Below are 20,927 nucleotides of genomic sequence, written 5' to 3' on the forward strand. Positions count from 1 at the left end.
ATTGACAACCTTTGCATTTGTTTCATATTTCTTCTTCTCAGCCGGATCTGTAGGAGTTGCTGATGGAAAAGTGTACCCTGTATCTATGATATCCCAGACTTTTATACCAAGAGATTGAAGATAGGCAGTAACTCTTACCTTCCAATATACGAAGTTTGTCCCGTCAAAAATCGGTGACCTGATAGATGCTTCTCTCTCGTAGTTGCTCATGATGATGGATCTTCCTTCAAGCGATCAAGCTTCTTCAGAAGGACCTGCTCTGATACCAATTGTTGGAAATAATACTAAGAGGGGGGGGTGAATCAGTATTATCAAGTCACTTATTTTCTTTTTCAAACCCAAATCATATACGCTACTTCAGTTAGATAAAACCACGTATATACGCGACTACAGAGAAGGAAACCCGCGTATGCAATGCAGACTTATAATTTAAGTTATCTTACAGATGTTGATCATTAATCTGTGTATTAGAATCAAATAAACAGTAACCAAAAACAGTAAAACAGAGCTGAAGACAATCACACACAAGATCACAAGATATAAGGTGGAAACCCAATGTGGGTGAAAACCACCTGCGGCAATTCGTCTCTATCTTCTTTTAATTAGAAACTTCCTTTTACAATGCACTGGTGCAGTCCTTTACTAGTATGCAGGCTACAACCTGCAGAGAGCTACAACCCTCTCTCGTTTTCCAGCTTCTCCTGGAAGGGAGCTATAACCCCCTTATCTCTTGTACTAGCTAAGATACTAGTACTTAGGTGCTGGCCTACTGAAGGCTACAACCTTCTCTTTCTTCCAGGGACCACGTTTCATAAATTTTCAGACTGCATCCATGAACATCAATCAATCATCAAAATTTATGCATCAAACAATCTCCTTTTCACCAATTAGAACTGAATCAAGTAGACACTTCTCTGAAAACTGTACCCAAAACACAGTAACAGTAACCACACACCAAATTCTAAACCCAGAACACTGCAGCAATAAACAGAAGCAGCTAGATCACAACTTAAAAGATATACACTACTTCAACAACCTGAAATCTGCGTGCATATGCTTCTGTGTTTGGAACAACCTGCGTATATGCTGTTTCCATTCACTGGACTAGCGTGTATACGCGCCTTCGCTTCACTGAACCTGCGTACAGATCTATAAAGGATAATTCACTCTTTCAAATATTCAGATACTAATTAACCCAGATTATCAGATTTATAGATCAAGCATGTGCCTCATATAACAGATCAAAATCATACAAAGATACTATCATTCAAGCCTTAAGATTATGACCCATCAATAGAACTTATCCTTCCCTTTGCGCTAAGGTTCCTCCTTCATTCAGATCCAGATCTGCACCATAACCTCAATCACCAATATTTCAGATCTAGCACATATTAGATATTCAATTAATTCAGATGATACTTTGCCAAATGATCTCCTTCCTCTTTTATAGTCTTAGGCCTTCCACAATACCATGGTCCAAAACCATAATAAAACAATACCATGGACCCAATACTTGGGATCAACACTTCTGACGAGATACCATGGTCCAAAACCATAGGTTCAAATACCAAGGACTAACTACCACAGACCAAAAGTAAGTTCTCAAACATATACGCGCTTTTGCTTGCGTGAAAGTGCGTGTATACGCATACACGCCTTTGTAACGTCTAACCCGTGTGTATACGCGTCTTCATCTAGAAGAACCTGCATATATGTCTTTTCTTTCATTTTGAAGGCCTGAACTGAGATCTGTTACCAAAGAGAGTTGCCATCAAGGACAACACCTATGCCATAGCTCTAAATCAGTGCCATAATGCCAACATTATTGGCCTTCCCTTTTTAGGGATGCCAATGAATATGTTAAGAGGTGTGATAGATGTCAAAGAATGGGGAAACCTATTCCCTTAGATGAAATGGCACTACAACCTCATGTACTCATCGAACCTTTCGAGAAATGGGCTTTGGATTTTGTTGGATCAATTAATCCATCTTCAAAACAAAAAATATATATTCTTGTATGCACTTATTATGTTACTAAATGGGTGGAAGCTAAAGCACTTTCTTTTTATACATAAAATGTTGTAGTTTCATTTATTTTTGAGGATATTTGTACTCGTTTTGGTGTCCTAAGAGAAATTGTAGTAGACCAAGGAAAGAAATTTACATCCAAAGTAGTGCAAAAGATAGTAGAAGGATATAAAATCAAGAATTGGAAGTCTACTCCATACCATCCATAAGAAAATGGACAAGTAGAGTCTACCAACAAAGTGATTGAAGAAATCCTCACCAAGATAATTCACTTACACATAAGGGACTGGGTAGAAAAGGTTCCAGAAGCTTTATGGGCCTACCATACCACATGGAGAAACACAACAGGACATACTCCCTATGAAATTGTTTATGAGAAGCATGTCCTATTTCCAATTAAGTTCCAAATTTAGACCTACAAGATAACAATCAAATTGGGACTTGACTTATCAGAAGCACAAAAGCAAAGAATGGGACAACTTAATGAGCTTGATGAAATAAGGTAAGATGCTATCCAGAAGACTAGTTTAGTCCAATAACAGAGATCTAGATGGCACGATAAATACATCAAAGAAAGAAAATTTCAGCCAGGAGACTGGGAATTACTCTTTGATTCAAAGTTTAAAAATTTCCAAGGAAAATTTCAAACTCACTGGCTTGGGCCTTATGATATTGAAAATGTTTTTGATAATGGAGTAGTTAGAATTAGGACTATTGGTGAAGAAAAAGTTCCTCTCCTAGTGAATGGACATCAACTTAGGGTCTATCACAAGCCAATGGCAAAAGAGGAATTTGTAAAGATTTTCCAAGACAACTCTGATTTGAAGTTGGTTAAGAATTCTTCTTCTTCTTCTTCTTCTCCACCTTAATTTTTTTTTTTTCATATAACGAAATATATATATATATATATATATATATATATATATATATATATATATATATATATATATATATATATATATATATATATATATATATATATATATATATATATATATAAACATGAAAACCAACATTTGTTGGCATGTTTATACAGAAAATTCAAGATGAAAACCAAGAATTCTTGGCATATTAAATTTTCTTTGTATCCATTTTCTAGAAATCCATCTTATTTTATCCTTTTCTTTTCAAAAAGAATAAATAGCTACAAAATTATTGATTTTATGCAGCTCTGATGACTTTCGGCAACCAATGCGATAGACACCTTTGATCATGCAATTGAAGGAATGATTGACTCCATCCACTACAAGGTACCTAAAGACAACATAAAAGGAAACCAAAGGTTAGCAAGCATATAACTTAAAGGTATTCATTTCTTTAATTTAATAATAGGGATTAAAACATTACATATATTAATTGTAAGACATAGTACTACCGAAAAATCAAAATCATTATTGCAAAGAGTTGGTTGTGTCATGTCAAATCTTGCATAATCCGCCATTCACTTACATTCATCATCGCTCATATCTTGATCCATTGAATCGATCGCCCAAAACATAAGCATGGATGATATTAATGGTTAGATTATGCCTCATTCCATTATACCCTCATTACCTACACTCTCATTGTTCCATCACTCACACTCTTGGCCTCTCCGCTCTAAAAACCCTACCAAGCCATCCTACCCTATCAAACAATTTTTTTTTGAAATAAAGCTTCTCGGCCATGGGTGTGATAGTCAGAATGGAGCTGACATGCTAGAAATTTTTGGAGGGGTATCCACAAACAAAAGAATTACTGCAAAAAGCATAATGGCTCGAATTTGTAGAGAAATTTGATGGCTTCCATAGAGAAGTGACAAAATCCTTCGCCAGGGCCTTTGATGGAGTCGAAGTGGAGATAGGGGACATCAAATTCACAATGACAGAGTCATTTATAGCCGAAGCCACTAGATTGTCGTGGATTGGAGAGAAATGGTTCAAGAATAGAGGTATTGAAACAGAGGACTAGAAGGTTTTCCTGAAGAAACCAAGCATGGACACCACCATTTTCAAGAAGGGCATCCCAAGAACAACATTGAAAAGTAAGTGGAGGAACCTACTTCTAATAATCCAAAAATTTGTTACCTGCAAAGGAAGGTTTAGATGTATGTTTTTCTATCATATTTGGCTGCTAATGAATTTTCTTGAAGAAAATGAGATAAACCTTCCATATTTCTTGCTGAATAGTCTTAGAAATATGTCAAGAAATGTTCAGAGGAGAATTTAGTTTGTAGATAATACAATGTATCACCATGGTCTAGTCAAAATACTTGTTGAATTTCATCTCCAAACATAAGTGATAATTGGGAGAGATTTTTAGTAAGAAATCACTTTCAGGAAGAAACTCATGGGCAACCAAATAACAACAAACCTAACAGGGGAAGGAAAAGAAAAATGGATAAGACACAGGAACAAGAACCACAACAGCCACATAAAATGTCAGAAGATGATATTCTGCTTGCAGAATTTTTAGAGAAAATAAACAAAAGAAATGTTAGAAGAAAGAATGCCAGAAAAGAAATAGAGATTTCATCACAAGAAGAGAAGCCTAAAACAGAAAGGAAAAAAAATCAAAAGACCCCTGTCATAGATTTAAGGAGTACCAAACTCAACTCAGCGAAAGGACTACCCTCAAAGAGCATAGAGCATGTTAGTATAGAAATAGAAGAAAGCACAAAAGCCAAAGAAGAAGATTCAGGAACTCCTCCAAGGGTTTCATCTCCAAAGGTTTCATTACCAAGGGTTTCACCACCAAGGTTTTCATCACCAACTGTCACATCACCTCCTCAGAGTCCAAGATGAAGAACGCTAGAGATTGATCTGGTGCAGCAAGAGATCTATGATTATATTGAGTCCTTGGAGAAAAGGGACGCAACAAGAACATCAATTCCAATTCAAGAGGAAGAAGAAATTCAAATAGCTAAGATTGACAATATCCTCTTACATCTAAGTCTTAGGTTTAATAATTAGAACAAGAAACTGAAGAAGAAAATCAAGGCTTTATAGAAATATATTATAAACTTGAAATACAAGATCCTCATGAGGAAATCAAGGATGGCAATTACTGGAAAGAAAGTGAAAAAGATGTAGTTGGATGTACTGGAAGAAGTGTCCAAGAAAATGTAGTAGTTCAAGATATCAATTTTGAAGTTTGTACGAGATGGACATACAAAATATTCAGTGTGGGGGAATGTAGAATTCCATAACTGTTTTGTTTTGACACACTTTTTCCACCATTTTCCTCTTTTTCATCATCACTATCAACTCAATAAAGGCAGTAAATCATAGATTTTGATAAGGTAACAACTCTTACATGTCTTATTTTTCATATGTGTTAATGTTCCTTATTGTTATATTAAAGAGTGCATTAGCTACAAAATTAACATGATTCTGTAGCCATTTTATAAATCTGTAGCTACCTCCATGGTTTGTGGGGTTCTGGTGCGCTAATGAAGAAACTAAGCATATGGGTAGTTGAGGATCGATCCCCTCATGGATCTCCTCCTATTTTCTCGAGCCAGTTCACCGAAGGAATCACATAGTGACATGGTCAAAGATACAGGTCAACATGTAGCAACAAGAGTCTAGGCACAAAACATTTTCTTGATTTGCTTTCCAAATAGCAAATCGACGAAATAACGCTTTTCCTATCTAGTTTCATATTTGAATTAGGATTGAATAACAGACCTGTAGGCATAGAAGTCTCAACTAATTGAGCACACATTTTATATAAATATATATCCTTTGTAAATGATATCAAGGAGGAAGTATTAGTTAACTGCTGAAGAAATTGTGAACCAGACCTTCGTTCTTGTATTAATTTGAAGTCACCTTTCTAATTTGATGTGTATGTGATTGTGAGTCATACCTATTGGATGTGGAGGACCCTTGCAGACAGTCAAGGTTTTTAGTTTATTTTCATTTCGTTTCTTTATGATTGTTTTCATTTAATTGCTTTATGTTATCACTACATTCTAGTTTAATTACTTCGTTGTTTTCATTATTTCGTATAACTCAGATTATTTCGTTTACCATTTTGTATTTCGTTATGCTTGTAGTTGTTTAATAGATTAGTCCTTCAACGTTTTTTGATTCATCATAGTTGATATTTTCATGCTTTCTACAATCATAATTTATATCACTTTGTGGTTTGTAATTAGAGATTTCTTTCATACTCCTTAAGATCAGAATTTGTATATATATATTTTGTACACAAGCTTTTTCCAATACTCTGTTTTCATAGCAGAAAAGTGCTTATATAGATCCATAATTTTAGGATGAATAACATAAGACATTTTAGAATGATACTCAATTAGACATGATTTGACAAATTAATCTAAAGGTAGTTTAACTCCCATTTGTTCTAACAATAGCTTAACTTCCATATATTAATTTGTAGAAATTTAACTCAAATAAAAAGCTAGATAACAACGAAAATCTCAAAACAAACATAACCATCATCTTACTAAACAAAATAATAGGCTTCTAGCATATATAGTGCATCTGCACTTCATAAGTTTACCAACTCTAATCGATAATTCATGCTTACAATTTAAGAACATTAAATTGACCAAAAAATTAACATGCTTGGTAAAATTATGAGAAAAAAAATAATTTTGATCCTTTTATGCTTAATTTTTTTCCTATTTATATTATTATATTTTTGTAATAAATCATTATTTATTAAAAAAATTAAAAATAACATATATACATTATTCATTTTATACACAATGTATACAAAACATTGTTTGTCATCTGTGTGATTCGACCCTGAAGTAATTCATCCCCGCCAAGAGAACCTTGAAGGTGAAGTCGATTTCTGATTGAGAAGACCCTGAAGGCTAAATGGGGAAGGAGATTCAAGTAACTCCCCAAGCTATGAAGGTTTCTTGCTAAGTTTATAGTCTCCTAAGAATTTATTGGTGCTTTCCCTTTTCTTTGTGCCATGACGCATATCATAAAAGCTACATTAGGGTGGGGAGTAATAAACACATATATCAACTAAAAAGTGAGGGATTTATCGCTCAACCTAATTCATCCCTACTGAGAAAACCTTGAAGGTGAAATCGATTCCTCATTGTGAAAACATTGAAGGCGAAATGGGGAAGTAGATCAAAGTACGAGAGGAGGATTCTGTGCCATTGAAGGCCCCGAGGAGTAACCCGTATCCTTAAGAATCCTTCCATATCATTACTTGAAAGTGGTCTGACCCTCTTACTAGATACGAGAACATGTACAATAATAGCCTCCTCACTAGATGAAAAAATAAACTCACAAGTAGATAATGGTTTCCTGAATTGTATGACATTATTTCCAAAGGATTGACATTTAACAAATACGTCTCCAAATCTAATATACGAAATCCCTCTAAAGTTAAATGTTCTATCAATAATGTTTCTTAGTGCTTGAGAAAAGACAACAACCACCTCTTTAGAATCTCCTAGGGTAGACTATAACCAAGAAGCAACCACTTTAAGATGAAAGACAACAGCCTGGGCAATTGCATTGATACTTGATTGGCGGCTAGGTAATAACAACCAAAGTTTTATTTTATCATATGGGTTGTGAATACCCTGAGAAGAGTCATATGGTCCTATGAATGATTTAGTCCAGGTGCCCAAAAGGTCCCTATTTTGTAAGTGTATGTGATCTAAAAGCACCAATAAAGTAGCAGTGTCTTTCTATTCTTCGATATTTGTACTTTTCTCTATCGAGTTAAACAACTGAAGTGAAATGAGACTATTTAGTAGTAAGAGAGTCAACATCAACTTTAAGCTCTCTAGAAACAACAATTTTATCAACAAATAACTTATATACCTGTCATGAATGATTTAAATATTTTTCATTTAAAGGTAACTTCTAGATTTGTCATGAAAGATTAAACACTACACCAAATTAGTTCACTGTCCATTACAGGGTATATGTAATCCTCTTGATCTTTAGTGGTAAGATTATACAAGAAATATAGGGCATGTTCCTCCAAAATTTCGTCTTCACAATGCTCTCGCATATGAGAAGAGTCATATGGTCCTATGAATGAGTTAGTCCAGGTGCCTAAAAGGTCCCTATTTTGTAAGTGTATGTGATCTAAAAGCACCAATAAAGTAGTAGTGTCTTTCTGTTCTTCGATATTTGTACTTTTCTCTATCGAGTTAAACAACTGAAGTGAAATGAGACTATTTAGTAGTAAGAGAGTCAACATCAACTTTAAGCTCTCTAGAAACAACAATTTTCTCAACAAATAACTTCTATACTTGTCATGAATGATTTAAATATTTTTCATTTAAAGGTAACTTCTAGATTTGTCATGAAAGATTAAACACTACACCAAATTAGTTCACTGTCCATTACAGGGTATATGTAATCCTCTTGATCTTTAGTGGTAAGATTATACAACAAATATAGGGCATGTTCCTGCAAAATTTCGTCTTCACAATGCTATCGCATATGTTGGGTTTAATGGTTGAACAAATCTATGGATTTCTTTCTCAAAAAACATTTTCCTCTGTTTCAAGTTCAAGACAACATCATTTTAAAAATTTGAACAATGCACGGATGTGGGGTAGCACCTCTCAATCACACGTGAGTCTCTTGGAGGGATTGATTTGATTTTTTGGCATTACTCTATTTCGGAGAGTTGGTTTTTCATTGATGGCACATATTTTTATGTTCATGGAGGGCCCACTATGTATTTTTTCTTCTTATCTACCCTCCTATATCCATGCATGGCTTCTTTCATGTTGACCATGAGGCATATTTCCTTATTTTCTTATGAATTTAGTTACTTACATTAGTTGTGCACATGATATTAGACCATGGTTTTTTATTTTCACATTGTATAAGACCAATGGATTTTGTCTTATCCATTTTCTTTGAGCTCTCTTCTCCTCTATATAAAGAGAAGCTCTCCTCATTTGTATTTGGCTAGAATTTTGATAGGGAAGAAAATATTTTCTCTTGCTCTACAATATTTAATTGTTTATAGGTAGATCATGTGATATTGGATTTGTTTTTCATGGTGAATAATGCTTTGGATCATCAATTGTTAAGTGGTTTTCTTCTCCAAATCAGGCTAAGATAAAAAAGTGTCTAATAGCTTTGTCATGCATTACTTTATTTTTCTAAGTGTCATTTATATGGATAGCTTTGTCCCCCCATTATGATACTTGCATTATATATTTTAATTTGACACTAATCATCTAATGTTTTTTATTTTATGTGATTGGATATTTTTGTCCTCCTTGTGTTTAGGTTGGATCATCATTTTGAATCTTGTGATTTTAGGGTTTTTTTACAATTGGAGAATATTTTGATTTGGCATAGTAAAAGGAGTTGGATAACTTTGTCCTCCTCACCCTTATTATTTTTATAATTATTCATTGCATAGAGAGGGTGTTTGACTCCCATGGCCTTATTATTCTTTCTAAAGGCACAAGTCTATTATTATTGTTTCTACTTCTAGATTATATTCTTCTACTTCAACTTGATACAATTCAACTTCTAAATCTATTTTGCAGGTTTATAAACGATTTTGGAGATACTTGGCCCCGGGTTTCATTAATTTTATGAAATAAACTTAGAACACTCCCTAAGTTATATACAATAAGTTAAGATATCATAAAAGGATATGACTGCCCCACCCATGGTTCTCTCATAAACTTCATTGTAAATATTTTTGCAATGTGTGAAATAAAAAAAAGGGGACTAAGTCAAAGGGACATAGATTCCAGAGTTGGGGAGGAGTATTGCTTGCTTAGGATGTGTCGTTTTTTATGCATAGAAAGAAACCTAAACTGTAGTACAACCATTAAAGGTTGGCTGGTGCATGAATTCAAGGGACTAGTTCTAAAATTTAAATGGGTTGCAAGAGAAAGTACTAAGGCCCATGTTGCTTGAAAAATAATGACAAGAAAAGGGGGAAGATATTTATGCATGGGACTATAAATAACAAGGTAGAAAGGACAGAACAATAAATGTTGGATAAGAAAGAGGCCAAGGAAGCAAGCACAAGGGGGAAAGAATCCCTATAAAACAAGGAAAAGACAACAAAAGACACATTCATTTGAGAGGGAAAGAGGCATATAGAGAATGCACCTATTCGAGCATCCAATGAGAGAAATCAATAAGTATCACGAAAGAGAAGAGAAGAGAAGAGAAGAGAAGGGGATTTGTTTTTGGTTCCTTGGAGGTTGTGGGTTGAGTTTCTAGTATTTGGAGCCTTGTAATAGCTTGGGGTCTCTATAGGTTGTAGGTTGAGATATGATCATTAGAGCCCTGTAACAAGTTGGGCCCCTAGAGGCTATGGGTTGAGAAATAGTCTCTAGATCTTTGTAAAAACTTGGGTCCCTAGAGGTTGTGGGTTGGGATGGAATCTATGGAGCCCTGTAATAGCTTGGGTCCCCTAGAGGCTATGGGTTGAGATAACAAACCCTAGAGCCCAGTCATAGCCTGGGAAGTGTCCAATCTTGAAGTAGCATGAAAGGAAAACCTGACAAAAGACCTCTGGTAAGTTCATTACTATTACAGTTCATTATGAACTCCCTAGAAGGGGGTGAATAACTGTGTGTGTGCACTTGGGGGTGAGGTAGAGTACCTCTGGAATCCCTATGTTGACACAGGAATTTATGGTCGATTGGTGGGATTGAGGAAGGAGGTCCTCTAGAGTCCCTATTTTAGTTGGAAACTGGTGATCAATTCGCTTAAGCAAGTGTCCCCTTCAGACTTTGGAATTTGGCTTAAGGGTGACAACTGCAAGTAAGTGTAGCTGCATCTATCTATGGTTGGGTGGAGAGTCCTTGTGCCAGACTCAGTTACCTTGCAAGTTAAAAGGGAAGTATATGTTTGTACTTGTTTATCTGTTGATGAACCATGATGCATTCCTAATTGTGTTATTTTTGGATTCTGGAACTATATTTGTCTTGTTAATGTATGAATATGTGAATGCATTTTTATGTGGATATGATATTGATGGAAATGATGAATATATGTGTGTGTGTGTGTCGTTCCTCAAGAATAAGTGATTCTATTAAAATAAACTAAGTGAGCATGAGATTCAGAACTAGAAATAAGATGTTGTTTGAATGACTTACTGGTGTTGAACACAGAACAACATGTGCATAAAATGTGTAATAACTTATATGATAATAAGGCCTAAGATATAACATTGAATTGAACCTTAAACCAAATGAAATTCTTAAGTGTATTGAGAACAATACATAAGTGAATAATAGAGGAACATAAGGCCATGTTGTAGGCCACAAAAAAATCCATAAGAGCTTGAATTAAAACTTGAAATAGTGGGCTCATAGACCCTTTGTATTAATGTGAAACAATTACATGGAAGACCGTCTTCTTAGTAGGGTCTACATTCACTTACATCCATTTATTTTCTTGTGTTACAAGTTGTTTTTCCGCGTGACAAGAATTGCATCAATATTGAGGGTTGTTTCCCTTGGGGCAAGATGAAACCATCAACTTTACCTAAATGGACTTTAGCCTTGCATTATGAGTATGATGGATATCATTCGTTGGCATCCTAGTATCACTGGTGAGGCACTAGGAGGTTCTGTGGTGGGCGAGGTCGAGAAATTTCAGGAGCTCTCACAAAGCCCATAATAGGTAAGCGTCGTAGGAGCACCTACGTTAGGATGCATGGGATTCCATGTCCAAGAACAGGGAATGCAAGTGGGCCATAACCTCCTTAGAGTTGCATTATCCCAAGCTTAGGAGGGGGTAGTACCATGGAACACCTTAATAAGCCATTGGCATCGACATGAAGCCTTGATTCAATTTGATGTGGAGGCATGTCTGATCTATGAGGCAGAGCCATGGTCAAAAATACTAGCTTGAGGAAGTCTGTGAAGTAGAAAAGCTTGTTTTTGGGACGATTGTAGAGATCCAAATATGAGATGTCACGTGAGGCAAGGCCAAAGTCCCTTAGTTGATTCATGGAAAAGAATGACAAAGAAAACTTGTTGCGACATACAGGGACCAAGCATTGAACATATATGAAAAAAATGGGAAACCTTATCCTTTCACAGATCAAGCCCTGACCATGGAGGCTTTCTATTAGTGAGGCTTTATCCCCCTCTAATGCAATTGGTCGTGAGGGAACTGATGTGGTCTGGAGGTGGGAGCCCAAAGCTTTACCTTGGTGTTGAAGTGGCTGCAACACCCTCCAAAATTTTGGCTTGCATCCAATTTCAGAGCCTTCCTTGGGTTTTCCCGTGATGTTTGCAAGAACTCGGGCTCATCCCATGAGCTCGTGTCGAGTCTTTACACCCTCCTCACTTAACCATTCAACGGACATCCTTTTACATGTCGGTCACAATGTCATGCTTGCAGCCATGTTCTGGCCATCCACAAAGTCCGCCTTCGTGTGTACAAGTCGTATTCTCTGTGTAAACATTAGTTGCAGTCACACATGAAGTTATATGCATCATTGCGCAAGTGTCATCGTAGTCATTAAATGATTTATCACGAGCGTCATGCTTGTTGTTCACTCCGTTGGTCGGTCACAATGAGTATATGTTGTCTTGATGGTTAGAGGTGTCTTGTCATCGAGTCATGTTGAGTGTGTGTTCACAACTTCATGTATGCATAAGTTCACTCGCTCACACACTTAGTCATTTTGCTGAAGTTCTGATGACTTGATCACCCTCCAATAGCCAAACCTCCACTAAGCTGAATTCCACAGTTTCAGCCCTTAGTGATCATGTACTGCTGCCCAAAATTGTGCAGAGCTTGAGGCTATCTCCCAGGAAGCCTACACTGTGCAATCCTGGAATTGACCAGACTGACTGTCACCTAGAACAACGTAGAAGTTTCTCAGCAAGCCATCTCAATCTGCACTGCCTGCATGAAAATCAACCAAGCCTCTAGCTGGTTAACCAGAGAGTTTGACCGGGCAGTGACCCTGGGCCTCACTCCTCCAAAATATTGTGCAAAAGCTGCCAAGCATACCCGCTTCCGCTAATTGAAGAAATTGTGTAGACATGCCTGACAAACACCCATTGCATGTCGTTGCACTGCCCTAAAAAATTGCGCAGTTTTCTTAGCTAGTCACCCCGACAGTCGGCCTGCTTCTCTGCCTGAAAACTGCACAATTTTCATAAGTAGTCACCCAGCTTCCTAGCATACTTCTCAGCTCAGAAATTGTGTAGGGATGTCCAACAAGCCAACCTCCTAGATCTACGCAGTTTTTCCAGCAGCACTCCCATAGCACTCTGGCAGCACCCCAAAAAAATTGTGCAATTTTTCCAAGCAACCTCTTGTAGCCCGTTGTCAGCTCCCTGGAGAAATTGCATAGTTTGTGGTGCCAGTCCCCCTTTGTTGCCTACACTGTCTCCCTAGAAAAATTGCACAAATATGCCTTCCATCCGAGCCAAATCCCACAGACAGTCACTACTGATCTGGATTGTCCATCTTAGTCTCCTAGTGACCTCTGCGCAATTTTCACCGGTAGTGCCCAGAGCCCGCATCCCAGCTTGAAATCTGCCTTGCTCAGTTTCAGAGCCTTGTCCTCTCTCCAGGTCACCTTCATCTAAAAGCGAACAATAATGCATCATGGTAGACTAGGATATTTCTAGATTTCATGTCATCTCGTCATGAGTGACTACAGATACAGCTACATGGATGAGACACGACACGACGACGAATGAGATGAACAAGGTGAGAATGCGAGGAGATTTGTTTGCAAATGGGTGAACAAGGAGTGCATGAGAGGAGATTGTTTCATGAATGGATGAACGAGGAAAGCATGCAAGGAGATTTGTTTGCGAATGAATGAACACATGAAACATGCGAAAGTACAAGCAAAGGAGCGACGTGCACATGGAACATCAAGGGAACACCAAGACCGTCGAAGACTCCACACACATTTCCATGCGGAGGTGAAGCTATGAGACACCAAGAGTACATCCATCAATCAGCAGCACTATAGCTCAACATGCATGCAACTATAAACATGAACATACCAGCTCTGTCATGTCGAGTCATGTCACGAGTCATCTCGGCCACATCACTACTATGGGCCACACTGTTGTAATCAATGTAATGTAACTTGGAAGTCCAAGAGACCCACATGTAAATTTGAAGAGTCGTGTAAAGTTGAAGAGTCATGTAAGTTAAACAGTCATGAGGCAAGTTGAACAGTCACAAGGGCCAGTTTTATGCTTTGCTATAAATACCCCTCATTTGTATATGCAAAAGACTTTTCACCTTGGCTCCTCCCACATAGCATTGAGAGTCTGTAATATATTATTTGAGGAGTGAGAAATGGTGTTAGAAAATTATATATTACAGAGCAACGAAACACATAAAATATTGCAGAAATATAAACAGAGAAAACACATAAAACAAGAGAGACACAGATATACGTGGTTCACCCAGTTTGGGTTACGTCCATGGAGAAACAACTAGTCCTTCAATTTATATTATCCAACAAAATGAAGAGATACAACCTACAACATATCCGTTGTAATTCCCTCTTTTCTTTCAATCTCCTCTCTCTTCCTCACTCAGAATACAGATCTACATAGACACAATACAATTCCCTCATATATAGCGAGGGGTTGCCTTCTAGGGCAAAAAACCCTAAATTAAACATAACTTCTACCGTCAGATCTTCGCCTAATGAACGGCCCATATTGACTACGAAATTACAACATTTTACAAGGAAATTTTACATCTATTCTTAGCTTCGGGGGCATTGCCCCCGATCCCCCCGCCAGGGGGGGGGCTCCCAAAAGGTTGCAATCGCCCCCGCTAGACCCCCGCTACAGCGAACATTTTATGGGCAGCATTGCCACCCCATTTCGAATTGGGGTCCAATGCAGTGATTCCTTTGAATACAAAAGATAATCAAGCTCCACACCCAACAATCTCCCACTTGGAGACTCATTATAACAACTCCACCGCTGCTTCATTTTCTGGACAATGGCTCCACTTTGGATTTGGCTGTTTCTCATCTTGTTCATCATACTTGAAGACTAATTGAAACTAAGCAGATTCTCAGTTTCTCCCTGGTTACAAATTTTGTTAACATATCTACAGGATTCTGGCTGGTGTGTATCTTTTCTAGCTTCAACTGTCCATCGTCCAATGCTGATCGTATGAAATGGTACTTGAGTTGTATATGTTTAGTCTTGGAATGAAATGTAGAGTTTTTTGCAAGATGTATGGCATGCTGGTTGTCACTCTATAACCTACCCAACTCTTGCTTCTTACCCAATTCATCCAGAAACCTTTGTAACCAAATCATTTCTTTACTAGCCTCTGTAGCAGCAACATACTCTACTTCTATTGTTGAGAGTGCAACAACACTTTGCAGTTTTGAGACCCACTGACAGTTGTTCCACCTACAGTAAACACATACCCTGTTGTGCTCCTCCTGTTATCTCTATCACTTGCCATATTTTCATCAACATATCCCTGTAGAGAAATGTTTGAACCACCAAAGCATAATGCTTGATTTGTGGTACCTCTCAAATACCTGAGAATCCACTTCACCACCATCCAATGTTCTTTTCCTGGATTGTTCATGTACCTACTTACAACTCCCACTACATGTGCAATATCAGGCCTTGTGCAGACCATTGCATACATTAAGCTTCCAACTGCTGATGCATATGGAAATTTAGACATATGAGCCATTTCTTCCTGAGTCTTGGGACACCCCTCCTTACTTAATTTGAAATGGCTAGTCAAAGGTATACTAACTAGTTTTGCATTCTGCATATTAAACCTTTTTAACACATTTTCTATGTACTCACTTTGAGACAATGTTAATTTGTGATTCTTCCTCTCTCTAGTTATTCTTATACCAAGGATTTGTTTTCAGCACCCAAATCCTTCATTGCAAATGAGTTTTCCAATTTTCTTTTGAGAACATTTATTTCCTGCATGTTAGAACTTGCAACAAGCATGTCATCTACATACAATAACAATATAATATAGCTGCCATAATTTTTCCTTTTGAGATAAACACAGTGATCAGAGTGACATCTGGTATAACCTTGTTCAGACATAAACCTATAAAATTTTAGATACCACTACCTTGGAGCCTGTTTTAAGCCATACAAGCTCTTCTTCCCTTTTACCTCATATCCTTGTGGTTGCTGCATATATATCTCTTCCTCCAAATCCCCACGGAGAAAGGTTGTCTTTACATCTAACTGCTCAAGATGAAAATCTTCAACTACTACTAGACTTAAAATAGTTCTGATTGAAGTCATTTTAACAACAGGAGAAAATATCTCATCAAAATCTATACCTTTTTTCTATGCAAACCCTTTCACCACAAGTCTAGCTTTATACCCTTTTCTACCTCCATCTTCTTCCTTCAACTTGTAAACCCATTTATTCTGCATTGTTGTTTTACCTACAGGCAACCTAACTAAGTCCCAAGTTTGGTTATGTGCTAAGGATTCATCTCTTCTATCATGGCTTGCTCCCACTTCTTCCTGGTTTCTACCTATACTGCTTCTTCATAACATTCTTGTTCACCAGAATCAGTCAACAATACATAATATAATGAAGGAGAGTATCGTTCAAGGGGTCTACTTATCCTAGTAGATCTTCTAACACCACTTTGAGGTGTTCGAGGTGCTTGTTTCTAGTTTGGTTGTTGTTCTGGATGTTGATCATTATGATTTTTAGGCACCATCACTTTTTCTGTGATCTCATCAAGCACTATGTATTCTCTATTTTTTTTCTTGTTTCTTTTCCTACAGCTGATCCTTATACAAAACCTTTTCATTGAATATGACACCTTTGCTCCTAATGATTTTGTGTTTTTCATAATCATAAAAGTGATAACCAAAATCATTAACACCATATCCAATAAAGGTATATTTCTTTGATTTTTCCTCAAGCTTTATTGTATTTCCTTTATTAATGTGGACAAAGGCTTCACAACCAAAAGTCTTTAAAAGAGTAGTTTACCTTTTTACCTGTCCATGCCTCCTCTGGAATATCACCATCCAAGGAACTTGAAGGCCCTCTGTTTATTAGATAAACAACAGTATCTACATCATCTGCCCAAAATTGTAAAGGCAATCTTGCATGCAATCTCATGTACCTTGCATGCTCCATGATTGTCTTGTTCATCCTTTCTGACACCATTTTCTTATGGTGTTCTTGGAACTGTCTTCTCTCTGGGAATTCCATTCTCAAAACAGTACCTATCAAACTTTTTGCTACAATATTCACCTCCATTGTCTGATCTGAGACACTTCAACCTTTTTCCTGTCTCATTTTCAACCAAAGCTTTCCATTTCTTGAAAGTATCAAATACATCAGATTTATTTCGAATACAATAAATCCAGTTTTTTCTGGTTGCACAATCAATAAAAGTAACATAATAATGAGATCCACCAAGAGATGATACCTAATAAGGTCCCCATACATCTGTATGCACAAGCTCTAATTTTTCGCTCTTCTTTTCTTTCCCAACTCTGAGAAATCTGACTCTCTTCTGTTTTTGATAAACACAATTCTCACAAAATTTTAAATCAACATGCTTCAAACCTGGCAAAAAAATTCTTGAGTGAAGAATCTGCATCCCCTTCTCACTCATGTGCCCGAGCCTATGACGCCACAATGCCGAATCTTAGAGGTTAAAGCATTAACAGAATTAGAAATACCATTGCATAAATACAATGTACCAACCTTTTCTCCTTTTGCTATTACCAAGGATCCTTTTGTGACCTTCCAGGTTTTATCTATAAAAGTAGTCACACAGCCTTCACCTCCCAACTGCCCTGTTGAAATCAGATTTTTCTTCAAATTTGGGACATGCCTTACCTCCTTTAATAGCCATTGATTTCGATTATGTTGTTTTATGAAAACTGCACCCATTCCAATTATGTTACAGGGTTTATCATCACCTAATCGAACCTGTCCAAAATCTCTTTGAACATAATCATGAAAATGTTTCCTATCAGGTGTGGCATGGAATGAGGCCCCTGAATCTACCACCCAAGCATCAATAATATTTTCTAAAGAAAGAATCAAAGAATATTCCAACACATCACCTGTCACATTCGCTTCATGATTTTTTTCTTGTTGCGCCTCTCCTTCTTTTCCCTTCCAAGACTTTCAGCCTTTCGTTAGGTGTCCTTTCTTCCCGCATTTCTAGCACACTATCCCCGATCTGGACTTGGATCTGCCTTTTCTTGACTTACTGTGATATCCTATGCTCTTTCCTCTTTCCATTTTTCTTCCCCTAGTCTCTGCAATCAAAGCATTACCTGATGTCTCACAGGAGCTTTTTCGTCACATTTCCTCACTAAGGATTGCACCGAAAACATCATCAAACTTTAAAGTACTAGATCAAAAGATAGAGTTACTAATGGCCATAACTAAACCATTCCAACTTTCTAGCAATGAGCACAGAAATAATAGAGCCCTAACTTCATCATCAAAAGTTACCCCTACAGAACCTAACTGACTGGTAACTGTATTAAATTCATTTAAATGATCAACAACAGATCCACCTTCTGACATCTTCATATTAAATAGACGCTTCATAAGAAATACATTATTTGAGGCTGAGGGTTTTTCATATAGTTTGGCCAATGTCGACATTAAACCCTCTGTTGTCATTTCCTTTGAAATATTAAAGACTACCGACGCCGCTAGGCATAGCCGTATTGTTCCAAGTGCCTTTCTGTCAAGAATATCCCATTCTTTGTCTGTCATACTCGTCGACTTCTTTGTCTTTCCGCTCAATGGTTGGTACAGATCTCTTTGATACAAATAATCTTCCATCTACATCTTCCACAATTGGTAGTTTTGGCTGTTGAATTTTTTGACCCTAAAGCTACCATCTTTCACCATTGCTCCCACTCAAAGCAGGAACCCTTCTCTCCTGCGAGTTTTTCAACCAAATAGACCTTCGCCTCTGATACCAATTGTTAGAAAATTATATATTACAGAGCAATGGAACACATAAAATATTGCAGAAATATAAACAAAGAAAACACATAAAACAAGAGAGACACAAATATACGTGGTTCACCTAGTTTGGGCTACGTCCACGGAGAAACAACCAGTCCTTCGATTTATATTATCCAGCGAACTGAAGAGATACAATCTACAAAAAATCCACTGTAATTCCCTCTTCGCTCTCAATCTCCTCTCTCTTCCTCACTCAAAATATAGATCTACATAGACGCAATACAATTCCCTCATATATAGTGAGGGGTTGCCTTCTAGGGCAAAAAACCCTAAATTAAACATAACTTCTACCGTCAGATCTTCGACTAATAAACGACCCAGATTGACTACGAAATTACAACATTTTACAAGGCAATTTTACATCTATTCTTAGCTTCAGGGGTGCTGCTCCCGATCCCCTCGCCAGGGGAGGACTCCCAAAAGCTTGCAGCCGCCCCCCCTGGACCCCCCCTACAGCGAATATTTTATGGGCGGCGTTTTCGCCCCATTTCGAACTAGCCTCAAATGCAGTGATACCTTTGAATACAAAAGATAATCAGGCTCCACACCCAACAAATGGCTCCAACGCCCTGATATCAGGGTTAGTGATGTAATGGTGTACCAATGTGTCTTGGAACTTTCGCTTAATTCAGAAGCCTGTTAACAGGCCATCACGTTATCACACATGTATTGTAATTGTTTGTAAGACTAATCTTCGAACACTTGTAGTGCATGTTTCTTTAACTTGTATTAAGACAATTGAACTGTTTCGGTTGTTTTAGTACATATGTTGTTGGAAATGTGTTGTATTAGTTGTTAACGCTATCTCGTCTGTGTGGGCTATCCTGCCAGACACTCGATAGATTCATTCGTGTCAACTTGTTATAACTCCCATCGCACTAGTGTGGACTATTCGATTGGGTGTTGTGCATGCTATATGTTCACCTTGTGTTTGTGACTTCCACATCCGTGTGGACTACTCCACTGGAAGCTGTGCATGTCCTATTATTTTGTGTGTATCTAGTAGAGTTGGGACTATTCCCTTTCAACCTGAGACTCGCTTCCACCCTCTCCCTTTGCAATGAAATAATTTTGACACAAGTAACACCAAGCACTCACCAGGCACGCGAGCCTCACTATTCGAAGACAAATAAGACCACTCTCACTTGCTGACAAGCAAGAGTTAAGGCATATCTTTAAGATTATGGTGACCAGGCCATCATACCAGATTGGACTCCTACACCAAATGGTGTGAGGTCTAGTTGGGACTTCATATCGGGGAGATCCCTTGAATGTTGTCGAGTCCATCACCATCAACATTTCTGGCACTAGAAGGAGGGCCAGATGACAAGTTGAGTCCTCACAATCTATTTTGAATCTTCACACATCTGTCTTGGAGTTTTTTATATTTCACCCTCTGAAATGTTTGTCCAATGGATAGATCTTTCATGTTAAGAGGGAGTTCTAGGATGACTTCTCAGAAATCACGTATGATGGTGAAGGCAAAGTGACCTGTCCTAAGCATTTAGATGACTTATGTTGGGATGGGATCCCTAGGGTCAAATTTTGTTAGTAAAAGTAAAGTTTTGTAATAGTTTTTGTAAAATAATGTAAAGTCTCCATGAAATGAGGAAGTGTAGCGCGAAGCTAAGTAAGAATCAAAGGGGCATTAGTCCCTTGTATGGGTAAGTGATAGGTTGGTTTTGAGACTCACCCATAGTCTGCACGCAATGGTATTGTAATGAAAAGGCTATATATATTTGAGTCTTAGCAAGTCTTGGGGGATAACGTTTGATAGAGAACCATTGTAAGGGCAAGGTCCTAAGGTAGGAAAATTCTGTTTCCTGTACTTAGGCGAAAGGGGAAGGCTCCTGTAGCTAAGTGTGTGGAGACCTTAGTAAGTCCGCAACTGAGTGCATGGGCAGCTGTAGCTGAGGGTGCAGGGCAGAAAGAGTCTGTGAATGAATGCTAAATCTAATA

Source organism: Pinus tabuliformis, chromosome J, assembly GCF_031772625.1.
Source record: "Pinus tabuliformis cultivar Carrire ecotype Pingquan chromosome J, CPIR1, whole genome shotgun sequence".
Lineage (NCBI taxonomy): Eukaryota > Viridiplantae > Streptophyta > Pinopsida > Pinales > Pinaceae > Pinus > Pinus tabuliformis.